At 46.7% G+C, this 14,125-nt stretch overlaps 2 long non-coding RNA genes across 3 annotated transcripts; both read left to right on the plus strand.

Moving 5' to 3' along the window:
* Positions 1–1,533: 1,533 nt before the first annotated feature.
* On the plus strand, positions 1,534–4,998 carry LOC146299892 (uncharacterized). Of its 2 annotated transcripts, none has more exons than XR_014734224.1 (3): positions 1,534–2,090; positions 2,932–3,129; positions 3,227–4,998. It is a non-coding gene; the product is annotated as an uncharacterized LOC146299892 (long non-coding RNA). The 2 variants fall into 2 exon arrangements; XR_014734223.1 differs by having other exon boundaries at positions 3,232–4,998.
* A 2,915-nt stretch (positions 4,999–7,913) lies between these two features.
* On the plus strand, positions 7,914–8,968 carry LOC146299893 (uncharacterized). Its single transcript, XR_014732306.1, has 3 exons — positions 7,914–8,090; positions 8,501–8,648; positions 8,760–8,968. It is a non-coding gene; the product is annotated as an uncharacterized LOC146299893 (long non-coding RNA).
* Positions 8,969–14,125: the final 5,157 nt, after the last annotated feature.

Below are 14,125 nucleotides of genomic sequence, written 5' to 3' on the forward strand. Positions count from 1 at the left end.
GTTATATAACATTTACATAAAGATCGCAAGAAAGCAGGTACTGTAACAGTTAACATACTGTATGAAGGATTGCCATGTAAGCACAATAAGAGCTATAAATATCTGGCATTGAAATAACCTAACTAGAGAGTGTTGGCCTGACAACAAAGGAATTTACTGAGAAAGCTGGAACAAACACTTATAAGCCATTGGATATAAAACATTAATGAGCAACCACATATCCAAACAGGATCCCTCAGGTCAACTTTGTATTCCGCTCACTACTGAAATACAACCTCTTACCCAAAACAAAACAATTAGATATATAAGAAGTTGCCAACAAATTCAGAGAGAGAGAAAGAGAGAGAGAGAGAGAGAAAGAGAGAGAGAGAGCAACAGGAGTTCTGGCATAATGCTTGCAGGTGAAACCATGATGTGTTGGGAAGCCAGTCAAAGCAGTGGAAGAGAGAAACTGTTTTTAATAACAGTCTTGTGCCTTGGAGCATTGTACATTTTAATGGCTGATAGAAAACCAATTATCAATGGCTGTGAATGAATACACCAGGCGTTTAGATGACCTTTCCATGGACTGAGAAGGAAATGACATTCCATCGAAAGAATGTTGACACCTTTTTATTTTTACTTTACTGACTTGGACATGCTGCCCCTCTGCCTCCATCTCCCCCTCAGATATTTCAATTAAATTGTCCTATTGGGTGTTCTTACTTACTTTGTTAATCTGCCAGCCTCAAGGCGAATAGTGTATTTGTTATTTCAGACGTCTCTTTTCCATTTTTTATGGAAGAGTGTGTCTGCATGTGAAGCAGGAAGGGTTGGAGGGAGAAAAAGCTGCATGTCATGGTTGAGTTTGTCCACCGTGACTCTTTACCTGGAAACCTAAACCCTGAAGTGTGCTTGATGAACTGGCTAATTTCTTCGTTTTTTGTCATTGCTGATGTTCATGATGGTGGTGATGGTGTTGATGGTGATAACAAATATCACATCTGCTGCCTTTTTGAAAAGTACGGGAGCATGCATCAACCCCTGCTCTGCAACAAAAAAATGGGGTTTGTTGTGTCAGCTGCTGTTGCTGGCAGCATCGGAACGCTGAAGAGAAGAAAATACAGAACGTTGCAGTGGGTTGGTTCTATCTCTCTCTCGCTCGACAGTTACGAAACTGTTAGCTATATTCTAGAACTTATGGTCCGTGGAGCACTTATCGTCTTGGCCACAGAGATTCCCTGGGAACAACGGAATCTTTCCAATCTAAATTGAAAGGTTGTTTGTTCCGAGGGCTGGTTAATAACCAGGCAGGCCCCAGACCCAGCTGACAAGATGACGGCAGACTCATCCGGTACCCAAAATAAGCTCCTTCTCTCTCTCTTCCTCTGAATATCTCTCCTGCTCTCGCTTTCTCTCTTTCTCGTACTTTCTCTTTATCTCTCTGTCTGTCTTTCTCTGCGTTACTCTCTCTTTCTCCCGCACCCCCCCCCTCTCTCTCTCTCTCTCTCTTTCTCCCTCTCTCTTTCAGACAGGACATAATGGATTATGCAGGGCCTAATGAAAGTGTGATTCGGTGGCATTGCTGTGACAGACGCACGTGGCCCCTCTGCTTCACTGACCAGGTTGGGTGAACAAGGCCAGTCAAATGTGTTCTCCACCTCCACTAGACCCTCCACCACCTCCACCAGACCCTCCACCTCCTCCACCTCCACCAGACCCTCCACCTCCACCAGACCCTCCACCTCCACCACCTCCACCAGACCCTCTCTGCATCTCATCATTGGCCTTCCCAGTTCAAACCTGTGGCTTGAGGAGAAACCAAGACCTGAGTTAGGTGCTTGTGAGTTAGGAGATGCTAACAGGGACGTCTGTTCGACATGCAGAATCATGTTTAGAATGTTAGGACTTCACTGGAAAACAGTTTTGAGTCCTTTCCTTGAAACAAATTCTGCTGTGCAATGTCTCTCCCCATGGGAAAATTGTTACCCTCTAAAACTTTGAAAACTCTTGCCTTCGTTTCAGTTTTAAGGTTGCAATCTTTTCTATCCTTGAAAAACAGCATTTTTTCAGACGTCAGCAGATTTGATGTCTGGTGAGAATTTTTTGAGGTAAGAAAGAGCCTTCTTAGATTTCCTGTAAAATATGACTTTGTTTTGGCTCCATTTGTTTGCAGCCCTCCCCTTTCCTTTGGCTACGCTCCTAACCGGCATCGATTTATCACAGTAGATATTACACTGTCACGTTCCACACATATATTTTTGGGAACGATTCAAATTTCCCCAAGCCCGAACCTGGGCAGCTCTCTCCTGTGTTTTATTTTCTCTTGAGGCCTCTCTCCCTCAGGGTCAAGAGCCGCAGTCTTTAGAGGAAAGACTCTGCCAATGTATATCATGTCCTCTCTTCCTTCCTTCCTTCCTTCCTTCCTTCCTTCCTTCCTTCCTTCCTTCCTTCCTTCCTTCTTTCCCCAAAACCTTTCATCTCTCTCTCTCTCTCTCTCTCTCTCTCTCTCTCTCTCTCTCTCTCTCTCTCTCTCTCTCTCTCTCTCTCTCTCTCTCTCTCTCACACTCTCTCACTCTCACTCTCTCTCTCACTCTCACTCACTCACTCACTCACTCACACACCGGTATCACCTCAGGATAAACTGTGTACCAGTAGCATGTAACAGCACAATTGCTGTAGAGTGGTGAAGAATAGCAAGGTGCTGACTGTCCCTCCTGAACTCATCCAGGACTGCACACACTGGCTCTGATCTTGTCATTGTCACTGCCTGCTTGCTCCTTCTCCACTTAAATATTCAGTTTCTGAACGTTCAATTTGCCTACTGCTACCTGGGTAAGTGCAGCATTTCTACCAAACAAACATTCCCTCACTTCCCTAATCGGAGGGAAGGTGTGTTGTCTCCTGAATCCACATGACATTGCTTCTCTGACACACTTTTTAATTTCTCAGCTCAAGTTGGAGGGCACACAAACGAGAAGTTGAGGAACAGGGGGAAGCGATGGAAGAAGTGGCAGTGGAGGAAGCTAAACACAGAGAGAAGCTTACTAATGATGTGACACAGTATGATCCGCTTTCTACTCCCTCTCCGGGAAACGAAGGCGAAGGGGAAACGGAATATCCACAAAAATCACGAAACACTGTTTGACGGTGAGATATTGTCATTCATACAGCATTCATTAGCATTCCCTACTAAATCCTCCTTGCTGTCTTCCTCAATCTCCAATCCCCTTCCCCACCACCACAGTACAGAAGCCATTTTGAGGGAAGGGGAGGCTGGTGATTGACAGGTGTGTTCTGAGGAACATCTCCATGCAGTAGGTCTGGACTCCTGACCTGAGATTGGGTCTCAGCCTGTGGAGCCCTGAGAGAGCTTCTGCGAAAGATTCTGCTGGGGAGCTGAGGAGCTGGCCAAGCACAGCCTGTGTCTGGAGAGGCACTGTTGCGCTCAATTGTCACAAAAGAATAGGAAGAGACAGACGAACTACCAAGCTGTCGGAGGAATCTGGCCAGGCGATGAACTGGATCTCTTTCTTTCTCTCTGAATCTCTGTATTGTCTTTTCTTTCTCTCTTTCCTTTCTCTCTGAATCTGTATTTTTTTCTCTTTCTGTTTCTTTTTCTCTCGCGCACACACACAGACTCCCCTCCCCCACGACCCACACCCCAAGCTTAATCTCTCGGTATGTTACAGAACAGTAATTTATTCCGGGAGTAGGTCACAGGCGTGTCAGGTGAAGCTGTGATGTGTGCTGGGGGAGAAGCAGATGAGTTGAGTGGACCTGAGCGCGGTCTGCAGACCTAGCCTGCCAGTGCTCCAGTCCAACATGTCCACATCCACAAGCAGCTTCATCTCCTCCATTAACATCATTCGTTTGGGAGGGAGGGAGGGCTCAGCATGGCTCTCTTAACCATAGCAGCATCAATGTGATCATATGCATGACCTCCCATGGCGGTGAAAGAGTGATGAGGTAGGAGAGAAGGAAAAAAGGGAGATCGAAAGACACTGTGATGGGGAAAACCTTGGACAGATCCTACTACTCACTGATATTCTCACACCTGCCCCTGAAGAGCTATCACACCTCCCTCATGCCTCACACACACACACACACACACACACACGCACACACTCTAATCCCACACATACACTTCTCACCCACACTGATCACACACCGGCTTACAAACCCTGCTCACACACCCTGTCAGAGGGCTACCCAGAGGGGGGAAAGCAATCATCTCATACAGTCAGAATATTCAACCACCTCCCTCCCTCCTTCCGTCCTTCCCTCCTTCCCTCCCTCCTTCCCTCCCTCCCTACACTCATCCTTTGCTCCTCTTATCTCATCTTTTCTCACTGCATCTCTTTGTCAAGCACCTCAGCAAGTGATCCTGTTTTACAGTGCGCAGAGGAGACGTTAAAAGATAAGACATATGAATATTTTGCACATTGTACATACAGTACAGTATGCACATTTGCAGAACAGGTTCACCCCTGTAAACATCTGAACAGTGGGGAAAGCAACAAACAAGTGTGAAATGAAAACAATTGTTATTGTGAAACAAGTTGTATTTCTTACACTTTTGACTACTTTCTACCTAATCTAATGTAATGTAATTTTCGGATTCTAAAGCGCACCGTTATATAAACCGAAAAATGGGACAAAAGGTGCGGCTTATAGTCCGAAAATTATGGTAATTCGAAGTTTAGCTCTGCACCAAAGCTCATAATGTAAATGTAGTACACATGTTCGCATTCATATATACATACACATTCACACACGCACATGAACACATAAATAAACTCTACATTCGATCCCAGAGGTTTTCTCAACCGGATTAAGAGTGTTTTCATGTTCAAGGTGTTGAACTGTGGAGAGTCTGCAGGGCTTAGAGTAGGAGATGTGTGTTTGATGAGCGTGTCCACTGAGATGCACACCACCCTGCTGACCTGAGTCACCCCTCGCCAGGGAGAGGGGACCATCCACACACACACACAAGCACACACCTGCACAAGCATGTACACACACACACACATAGTTACACATACAAACACACACCAACAAGTTTTAACAGTTTAAATACATTTCTAAACTTGATTGATCTCTCTTTGCCCCTGGGAAATAGACAGTAAAACAGATTATCTGTGCACAGTTCACTGCTTCTGACATGTTTAGCAGATTGAAAAACACTATTTGTCTGAAAGAAAGCAGAGGGTTTATGCTAAGACAAGACAGATATAATGAGGGTATTTATGTAGCTGGATCCTGAAGGAGCATGTATTCAGTCAGTGGTTTGAGTGTCCTATTCTTGCGTGGTGCACTGCCCACACTAGCTATCAGTCTCCGCATGCTAATTACTGTCATTCATTCCTTATCGATAAGAGCCACAGTTGAAAGTAACAGACAGTGTTTATTTTGAGTTTGAATGTGTGTGTGTGTGTGTATGTGCGTGCATAAACAGAATATCTGTGTGCTTGCGTGTGTTTGTGTGCATGCGTATACATATATATGTGTGTGTGTGTGTGTGTGTATCCACAGGACACGGTGTCCCCATGGCAGCATGTCTTATTAGCTCAAGCCTGGAGAGCAGAGGGTCTCACCTGGGACTCAGGCATCATGACTCACTACCCACCTCATTCTCTCTCATCCCCCTCTCACCCCCCTCCCCCCCTTCATACCTCTCCTGTCTCCCCCCCTATGGACTATTCCTCCCTTCCTCTGGCCACCCCTCAGCCCCCCTCCCTTTCCCCCTCTCCAACACCAGAGTCTCCCATGGCAACAAACTAATTGGACGGCACCAGGGTAACATGAAGGCAGGGTACTGTGTTGGCCCTCTACCTGTCAACAGCCACACCCACATAGGGAATCAGTGGTGGGGAATGTTTGTGTGTGCGTGTCTCCCCACGGCCACTGATAAAAGGCTTCGGACCTCCTGATCGATTGAGGCTGGCTCTGGGCTGACGTCTCACCAGGCCTCAGAGATGAATGAGCCAGGAAACGGAAGAAGAGAAAGAGAGGAAGGGAAGGGGGGATAAGGGAAAAAAAATGAAAAACAAACCCTTTAGCTTTTAAATCTTGCATTTTAGGCTGGTGGGCATGTGTGATGGCATGGGGGAGGTGGTGTGAAATGTCGGAAAAATGAATAAATGAAGGGATGGAAGGATAGACCAATGAAGGGAAAGTGAGACGGTGATGAGGATGTGAGTCAGATGTTCTTTCACCATCTCCATCTCGAAGCTCTGAAGCACACACACACACACACAGTAATATTCAACAGTTTTTCATGAATATGTGTATGTGTGGGGGGTGTTTATGTGTGACTTGAGTGTGTGTGCATGTTTGTCTGTGTGTAAAGCACATATCTTCTGTGTACCTGCACACCTGTGTTTATCTCAGCAATGTAAAATTAATCAAAACACAAAAAAAGTGTTTTGGTGCTGAAACGTCAGGCGTCTCAACCAAAAGAGGGCTGTACACAGACTTGCCAGCTGGATTAAATGGATTCATTTTTGTGTGTGTGTTTTGGTGTGTATATATGTTTGAGAGGATGTTTATCTTGGTATGACAATAAACAGCACATACATTTATCATATCCTTCAGTTTTTATCAGTGTGCTACGAATCCAGCCAGTCTAACAAGCAGCTCTAACGACACGCACAGGAACCAAACCCCTGCCTGCTGAGAGAATGACCCTGTTAAAGGGCTTAATGACATGGAGAAGTAGTGGTAAACAGCAGTTTTGGATGTGTACTGTACGTATGAGTGTCTGTGCTTGTGTGTGTTTATGCGTGTGTGTGTTTATGCGTGTGTGTTTTTGTGCGTGTGTGTGGGTCTGTGTGTATGTGTGTGTTGAATGCAGGTAAAGAGCCGTTAAAAGCATCTCTGTTGTGCCCTCCCCCTCCCTCCCCCTGCTTGACTCCCAGGTCCTGCCACTCACAGTCATTATGCCAGCTCTACAGCAAGCCTGACACTTTACACATACACCCTCACATACACACACATGCACCCACACACACTCATACATGCACACACACACACAATACACACACACACCCACATACACACACACACACACTCCACCCTTGGAACAGAGAGAGACAGCCAGGGATTTGTCTGATTTACTTTAGCGCCCATGAAACCCCATCATGGTTCCAGCCAGTGGGGAGAGAGCAGGAAGTTGAACAGCTTTCAATGGACAGCCAGGGTGTGCACATGAGAGTCTCTAATAGCCTTCACCAGCACTCTGTGTGTCCTCCACATCTGAGCTGAGTGGTGGAGAGATGAATCATGTGTGAATGGAACCTTTCCCAGATTAGTTTCAGTGCCTAATACGTAACTTAATGCTCTTTTTCCTTCTACATGTTTGACGTGTTCTCAAAGACGCCTGGGCAGACGTTTTGGTGTGTGTGTGTGTTTGTGTGTCTGTCTGCACGATATTTTAGCATTGCATATTGTACAATGCAGAGGACATATACAGTGGTGAAATTGAAAAACGTAAAGTGTATCTCCCGAGTCTTAGACCGAGAGGCAAGGAAATGAATCAATCCATATCCTGCTGACTACTGCCTTCCCTGTGGCACACAGAGCTGTTAGAACACGAAAACCTTCTGTTCCTCTCCTTTTTCTTCTTGTTTCCCTCCCTCCTCCTCTCCTCTGCCCTGAGAGGCTGCAGTACAGAGTAGGATGTCTCTGTGTTTGACTATTGATGAGGCAGGCCAATCAAAAGCCCTCCCCTCTGACCCCTGAATAATCCTTGGCTCCAGCCTCCTCACTCAAACTCAAACCCTAAACAGATCCGATTAAGCTCTGTTACCACAAGCCTTCCACCACATGCACTGCCTGCCTGCCTTTTGCCTGTCTGTCTGGATGTATCTCTGTCTCTCTGTCTGCCTTTTTGCCTGTCTGGCTAGCTGTCTGGCTAGCTGTCTGGCTAGCTGTCTGGCTAGCTGTCTGGCTAGCTGTCTGGCTAGCTGTCTGGCTAGCTGTCTGGCTAGCTGTCTGGCTAGCTGTCTGGCTGGCTCCTATAGTGTTACAGGTCTTATCCAGAATTCCACTGGGGCCTGTCCCCAGAGATGGTACATCACCGCCAGCATTGCAGGCAGCTCATAATTCAGGTGGGAATTATCTTGTAATTGTTGCATTGTTGTTTCCTTATCTTATCCATTTGTAGGCTTGGAGTTTGTTTACAATAATCTATTCACAACACATCTACTTGTTAATCAGTTTTTGTATTTGTTTTTGTCTGAGCAGTCTATGGCCGCAAATTCAGGCCAAGTTTTCTCCCTAAAACTTTTCCTCTGCTCTCTCTCTCTCTCTCTCTCTCTCTCTCTCTCTCTCTCTCTCTCTCTCTCTCTTTCTCTTTCTCTCTCTCTCTCTCTCTCTCTCTCTCTCTCTCTCTCTCTCTCTCTCTCTCTCTCTCTCTCTCTCTCTTTCTCTTTCTGTCTCTCTCTCTCTTGCTCTCTCTCTCGCTCGCTCTCTCTCTATCTCGCTCTCTCTCTATCTCTCGCTCTTTGTCTCTCCTCAGTAGTATGGACCATACAGAGCTGGGAGCTCTGAGACAGGAGGGAGTGTGATGATGGATGATCTCCTTGTCTTGCTCCAGACGGCCAGCCTGTCTGCAGAGTGGACACAAGGACATAGGAGAGCATCGCCTTTACCACCCGCTGCAGTTTGTGTGTTTCTGTGTGTGTGCGTGTGTGTGTATGCGTATAAGGTGTGTGTGTGCGTGTTTAAAAGTGTCAGTATGTCTCCTTTCTCCTCTCCGTCCGCAATTTCCACCCCAGCCCTCCGGCAGGAGGACTACAGTCCAGTCCTTCCCTTCCCATCTGCCCCGGCCCCGCCCTGATGTCCCCCCCGCTCCGTGCTCTGACAGCCACAGTTGCTCTGGTGATGGATGATCGTGTGCTCTGTTTCAGTGTCAGAGTCCTGCTCCTCTGATACCTGCCGTGTGTCCCTGTCTAGCTGGGCCTGTCAGGTCAGCCCCTTCTCTTCCTCCTCCTCGCTTCCTTCAGTTTCTCTTCTCTTCCTTCGCTTTAATACGCCTGCTGGGACTGATCTGTAGATAAACTTAGAAACGAATCAAACCTGTGAAGCAGATTCGAGTGAGACTCGAGCTGCAATCAGTGCCGAGGTACACTCTGCTGTAATGCTGTTATCGTCCCATTTATGCATATCAACCCCATTGCTCGATGGGTAAACAATAAATATATTTTGTGATGTTCTTGAGAGATTTGTCACCTAGGCCGTAGAACAACAGCATATCTCTTCAGATAACATCATGAACACTTGCAGATCATGTTCAAAGACCGGGTCCACGTGGGATGTGTTTCATGTGGAATGTGTTTCCTCGTGTTTCATCGAGATCCTTGTTGTCTCAATTGCTCTGTATTCTGTGTTGTCGTATTGTAAAGGTGGTTGTGCAGTTGACGTGGTGAAAGAGCCTCACTGCATCGTCACCACAGCGCGTTAGTCTGCTCACGGCGTGCTCCAAATGTTGATGCCAAAGACTGATAGTGTTATGATTGGTCTTACACATTCGTACACATTTCAAATGAAGCTTTTCTCAACTTTAATGTCCTCCTAAAAGGTCAAAAAATGTGTGAATAAGTGAAATGCAATCATACAAAGGAATTGCGTTGAAACATGCAGCACAGGCAGTAAATATACGCAACGGTGAGAATGTAGGGTTACGAGTCCATCAGGCACCATGTAAATAGTACAGCAAGTCTCTTTCTAACTGTAGATGTACTTATAAGTCTATCTATATTTCTTATGTACAAAAAATGTTTTGACAAGGATACTTGCAGCTAAAGAGTCAGTTCCACCAAGAAGGCCATGAAACAGAACCATGGAGCCGTGTGTGTGTGTGTGTGTGTGTGTGTGCGCGCGCACGCGCGCGTGTGTGTGTACGTGTTTATGTGTGTATGTATTCAGCCATTAACATGTAATGTATGACCCTGTTGTCTAGAAGTGTGTTGTTGTGTTACCAGGGACTGGTTAGCCTGGTCTAATGAGCGTTTGGCTCCCGTAGAGAGGCGCTGTCAAGCTTTATTAAAGAGGTTATTAGTGCAGGCCTTACATACTCAACCACACACACAAACTCGAACACACACACACCCATGTTCACACACTTACATACACACATGCACACATGTACACAAATGACGTTCATACAATCAAAACACATTCATACAAACACTCCTATAATCTTGCACACACACAAACATACATACACATACACACCACGTATGAACACAAAGCTCACATACACACACGTCACACATACAACCACCAAGGCACAGTGGATCTAAAATAACAAAATTACGTTTTAAAACGAGAGATTTAAAGATTAGAGGAGAAAGCATTTGCCAGTATCTGATGACTGCATGGGGAAAAGAAGTGACAAACAGTCAGAGAGGAGCTTAAGTCCAGATGAACTGATGAGAAGAGGATGAAAGAATGTGCAGATTTGGAATGATTTCAGACTATTGTAAGAGTCATCATCCCTCACTGTCTAATCAAAACTGTCACAACAGACAATGAAAGTGTCAGCAGGGCACCAGTTGAAGGATGGACATCTGGCTGTTCTTCTCTTGGAAAGCGAGAGATTCTCAGCCATGGTCATGGAGGTCAAGTCAAAGAGGCCTCGTATGATGATTACAGCCATCAGTGACAGACCAGAGAGTAATGGAACAGGACTATTGTTTCTGGCTTTGAACAAAGCTAGCCTTGTTTCGGATGGTGCTTTTGGGTCAGATAGACACGTGTCTATGGGTGTAGGTACGTGTGGACAGAGCAGATGACTGTGGTCAGAAGGTTAAACCATGCAGTGGCATGCATTGACAGCTCTCCCTCTCTAGGAACCAAGTGTGTTGAAAGAGAACATGTAGATACATGTCTCATCTCTCTCTTTCTCTCCCCCATCTCCTTCTCGCCCTCTTCAGTAGTTTGGACCATACAGAGCTGGAGTCTCTGAGACAGAAAGAGCCTCTCCAGAAATCAGGCTTGATGAACATAGAATTGTGAGTGTGGTTCACCTTCATCACGTATCTCTGCAATCGAGTACAATGAGAGGTGCCATTCTGAAGAGGCTGAGGAGAACAAACAGACAGAGGTTAAGAACATGGAAGAAGAGTACACTGAAAAGATTAGAGGGAGAGAAAGACACCGTGAAATAGATGGAGATAGTGGGCGAGCAAGGGAGGAAGAGAAAGAGCGAGACCTTGCAGTATCTGGTCGTTTTCAGTCCGCTGAGCACACAAGCTGTGCTGATTGCCGAGTGTCAAGCATTGTCACAGTACTACCAGCCTCCCCATAACCCCCCCACCCCCACACACACCACACATTCGTTCTCCTTCCCTCCGTCTTTTTCTCTTTTCCCGTCTCTATTCCTCCTTCCCCCTCTCTCCGTCTTTCTCTCTAACCTCAGCCCCCCCCTGCCACCTTCTCTCTTTCTCCCCATCTCTATCCTTTTCATCATCTCACAACAATAGCCTACTGATGAAAGCGGCGGAAGGAAGGATGGAGAGAGGAAAGATACGGCGAACAGAGGAGATAGAGGGAGACCGCAGACTGAAGGAGGGGGTGGGAGAAGCGGAAAGAGAGGGGGAGAGAGAGGGCCGCATGGCTTGACGCAGCTGCAATTAAGGAAGCCGTTCTGTGCCAGGGAATATGTTAATTCCTCCTTTGTGCGAGCAGCTGATTGGCTATCGAGGAGCAAGCCAGGAACGAGGGAGGGGGGAAATATCGTTTCAGACGAGTGTGTGCCTGGCACCGCGTCCATCACGGGCCTCATTTAGTTCCTCAGCCTCCGCTCTGGCGCCCGTCGTTTACTCGCCGGAGAACAGAGGAGACACGCTCGTCTTCTGTTCTGTCCTCCCTCGTCGGCTCCACACGCAGCCTTTGTGCACCGGTTCCATACCTCCATACCTACGACCCCAGGCTCAATTAGCCAGAGTCTCCACACACACACACACACACACAGTAGAACACAGACTCTCATTAACAGACACGTATGACTTTTATCTGTCGTCATGTCTCTGTGGTACGCTGCCTCAGCCCCACTTACGGCTCCCGGTCCCACGCTGGGTGAAGCAGCTCCTGCGTCGTGCGTTTCTGTATCTCCTTTTGCCCTCTTTTCTCGCTCTGTCGGAGCCTGGCGGAGCTGTCTTCAGGCATGACATCATCAGCAGGGGACAGCACCCTGGCCTGACACCATCTGGCCTCTGGAGGAAGGAGGCACAGTGCTCCGCTCACCACCTACAGCCTCCCACACACACACACGCACACACACACACACACACCCACAAGCACACTAAGGAACCCAGGAACATGCAGACCCTGCCACCTACACCGTCTGCCAAAAACAGTCATTCCATCTGCTGTGACAGAACACACACACACACACAAAGAACTCTTTGTGTGACTAGATACTATATGGTACTGTATGTAGATGCATCGTATGTAGATGTACAGTCTGTATGTGTTTTATGTGTATTTATTTATACATAAACAAGGTTATGAAAACAACCCTAGACAGGTTAGAAACAGAAGTACAAAATCATGACAAAAACACACACCACTCTGAAGGAAAGCTGAGACACATTAGCGGACATGCACACACATGCACACACAAGCACACACACAGACACACACATCCACACACCACACACCAGAGTGTACACTAAAATTAGGCAAGTTTGCAGCTCTTTAGAGAGACTTTAGGTCTCTCCTGAATGGCTGTCCACACTCGTAGCTTCAAACATCACACTGGCTGCTTCACTCTCCGAGTCCCTAAATTAACTCTAAATCCATTTACCAGCTCTTCCAACTTAAGCTCAGCGGTTTGGTCCTGGTCTGTGGCGGATTGTGATAATTAAGTTCCAGGTAATTACTGGAGAGCTAATGCATCTTAAATGGTTTCTAAATCAAGGGTAAAGATTTATTTCAGACGCTGTTTTGCTAGTATGGATTGTGTGCTCCAGGCTTGGTCATTTTTGAGAGAATCTCGTCTTTCTAGTCTAGTCTGTCTTTCTGTCAGTCTTCTTCATATCTTATTTCTCACACTTTCTCTCTCCCCCTCTCTCTCTTCAACTCTAGCTACCTCCAGTCCTTTGCCCCCAGCATCACCAGTGGGGAGGCCAAGAAGGTAGCTTCATTCCTGGCCTGGTCTTTCCCAGGGGACCTGGGCCTGGCCTGCTTTTATTCCCACTAATAGGACCAACTCAGGCTTATTTTGCCATGTCACAAGAATGACCCTGTTGTACTGTGCACATGATAATAAATTTCTTCGATTTTGACTTTTCTTCTCTCCTCTCCTTTCCTTTCATTTCCTCTCCTGTTATCTTATTTCCTTTCCGCTCCTCTTTTTTTGCTCTAATTTAACGCCTTTTTTTCCCCTCCCGAAGCATGAATGAACATGCATCTTCTGCTGCCTGAGTAGAAGAGGGGGAAGGGGTGTTCTCTTCTCTCTGTACCCCCCACTAGAGCTCTCTCTCTCCCTCTCTCTCTCCTTCTTTCTCTATGTCTACCTCCATCTATATATACCCACCTTCCCTCTCCAACACACATAGCACAGTGTGGTTTAACTGATCCCGCCCTCTGAGTAGAACTCAGTCTCTGTGTCTGTCATAGTGTGTGGGGCTGCTGTCCCAGTGGGACTGAACTGGTCCTCAGAGCCACAGTTCTGCCCCTCCCCTCTCCTCCCCTTTCATGTTGTTGGTTGTTGTTGCTGTCTTGCCGTGACATACATACATGCAACATACATTCTCAAAGCTTTCTGTACCAAACTGTCAACATAGACAACTGGGTGACTTTGTTCTGGGCTGTGTGTGCGCGTGTGTGTGTGAGTTTGTGTGCGTGTGTGTGTGTACAGCAAGCAGAGCTTTGCAGTTGTACATTCATTGCTCCATCAGCTGCAGTGCATTGCCCACAACCTCACCTCTCTCTGAAGACTCTTTTAATTAGGCTCTAATTGCCTTATTAACTTTAGCCATCGACAAATGACAAAGAGGCTGAGAAAACAGGCTGGGCGAGAGAGGGGGGGGGGGTGGAGTGGTGGGGGGTCGGTTAGCAAGTGAAAGAGAAGGAGGAAAAAGTGGGAAATGAAAGATGGGAAACAGAAAGTGGATTAAAGGAGTGAGAGAAAGCG

This window comes from Hypomesus nipponensis, chromosome 3 (genome assembly GCF_054491055.1).
Source record: "Hypomesus nipponensis isolate SF chromosome 3, ASM5449105v1, whole genome shotgun sequence".
NCBI lineage: Eukaryota > Metazoa > Chordata > Actinopteri > Osmeriformes > Osmeridae > Hypomesus > Hypomesus nipponensis.